Source organism: Apodemus sylvaticus, chromosome 8 (genome assembly GCF_947179515.1).
Source record: "Apodemus sylvaticus chromosome 8, mApoSyl1.1, whole genome shotgun sequence".
Classification (NCBI taxonomy): domain Eukaryota; kingdom Metazoa; phylum Chordata; class Mammalia; order Rodentia; family Muridae; genus Apodemus; species Apodemus sylvaticus.
In genome coordinates this window covers 84,853,852-84,856,189 of record NC_067479.1, presented here as the reverse complement: position 1 = coordinate 84,856,189, position 2,338 = coordinate 84,853,852, and positions in this window count along the sequence as shown.

Sequence of the window (2,338 nt, the reverse complement as noted above, 5' to 3'; positions counted from 1 at the left end):
ATCAAGTCTGCTGCATCCCCACAAATCTCATTTATCTGTACTGTACACCTCCCACTCACGCCCCATAGAGATGATTCACCTACTCAGCAGTTCCCTTGAGGCTAATTGAAATAGTCCCCAAACTGGTTTTGCCTGCCCATAGACTCAACAATCAGACTGCTTCAAGCTCTTAGATGGACTCCCTGGCATAATAAAGTTCAAATCCCTTCATGTAGCAGAGTCCTCTAGGCCCTCACGTTCCTAACTGCTCATTCCTTCACCCAAACCGCCTCTGCGATGCCAGCCCACGTCCTAGCCCCCTGAGCTGCAGTCCCCGCAGCTTCCATGCTTCCTTCTCCACCTTTGTACGCCATGTTCCCTCGGCTCAGATCGCCATTTCTCCTTCCTGTGTTTGTCCTTCTGCGCTCCCTTCCAGATGGCTTCCTCCAGTCAGTTCTCTCCACCCTCCACGCCTGTCTTGCTTAGCTTCCTCATGCTGAAGAGCTCAACGTCTTCCATTTAGTGGTTTGTCTGTTCTGCCCCTTGACCTTTCGCTCAGAGAGGCTGGTTACTGCTATACCCAGTATACAGCAGAGCACCCGGACCTTGATCAATCCCCCATAAATGTTGAGTGAGTAGGTAAAAGAGAAATCAATGAATCAAAAATGTTTGAGTCCCCTATAAGATCCCAAACCATTGCACCTGGCTTTTTTTTTTTTCAACAACAACACACACACACACAGAGAGAGAGAGAGAGAGAGCGCGCGCGCTACTTGAACTAGTAAGACTTTAAAGTTAATGAGTTTTTAAACCTTACCGGATCGTCAAGCACAACAAGGGCACTAGAAACACAAACAAAAACAAGGAAAAGGAAAGCAAGCAGGAAGGTGGAGGGGCGACACCAGAAAGAAACACAACCACATGCCTGCCTTCTAGCAGAATTTTATTGTTGTTTTGAGAAGAGGTTGTTTTGGTTTTAGGTAGAGCCTTGTAGAGTCTGGGATGACCTAGAACTCTTGATTTTCTTCTTGGCTTTGCCTCAGAAATGCTGACATTATAGGTATGTGTGCCATCGGGCCTGAATGTTTTTTGTTTTTTTTTTTTTTTAGCAACAGAGAGAGAGAGAGAGAGAGAGAGAGAGAGAGAGAGAGATCCTTGGATAGTAAGGCATTAAAGTTACTGAGTTATTTTAGACCTTACCAGTTCATCAAGCAGAACAAGGGAATAAACACACACACACACACACACAGATGGGGAAAGCAAGGAGAGAGGTGGGTGGGGTGGCACCTGAAAGAAATGAACAACATTTCCTTTGAAATGCAAATGATACTGTCTCATACATAGCTATTTACCAAGAACGGTCACATGCTTTTCCTATGACGCCTCAGAAATGGAAGGGACATTGAATGAGTGTCACAAACAATTGTGCTGTGTGTATGTGGCTTGGACAAATCTCTCTTTTTTGTTTGTTTGTTTTGTTTTGTGTTTTGAAACAATGTCTCTCTACATAGCCCTGGCTGTCTTGGGACTCACTAGGTAGAGCAGGTTGTCCTGAAGCTCACAGATATCCGCCTGCTTCTACCTTCCGAGTACTGGAATTAAAAGTGTGTGCCACCAAGTCTGGCTTAGTGCTAACGGGCCAGGTGCTGTAACTTTCTTTCTTTGCGTGTTTGCACACGCACGTGTGTGCTTGCCACAGCCTTCGTGGGAAGTCATAAGACAACTCGTGACAGTCAGTCCTCTTCTCTCCCAGTGTGGATACCAGGGATTGAACTCAAGTCTTGGCAAGAAGGTCTTCTTCTACCCACTGAGCCATCCTGTGCTAAAGGAAAAACTAGTGATAATTAAGAAAAAAGAAAATTATGTGTAGAAAATGAATACAATTAATTTTTTAAAGTAGCATCTATATCAGAATGCATTTATTCAATAAATATTAGCTGTCTGCCATATTCAGTGGTGATAAAAAGCAGTGTACTTGACCTCGTAAAGTATATAATTTGGTGAGAGAAAAGCACACATGTTAATCCACTAATAATACAGCAACTAAAAACTTAAAAACACTGAGTGACTAGTGCATCAAAGAGGGAGAAATGCTCAGTAAAACTATGGACACAGAGAAAGAGGGTTTTGTGTAGGTACAGGCAGCCTAGATAAAATAATTTTGAATGTAGTACAGTGGTGGCGCATGCATTTAATCCCAGCATTCAAGAGACAGAGGCAGGTGGATCTCTGTGAGTTTGAGACCAGCCTGGCCTACAGATCGAGTTCTAGAACAGCCAGGGCTACAGAGAGAAACCCCATCTTGAACTCTGCCCAAACCCCACCAAAAAAGGGGGAGTAGAAAAAATAATCTTGGAAG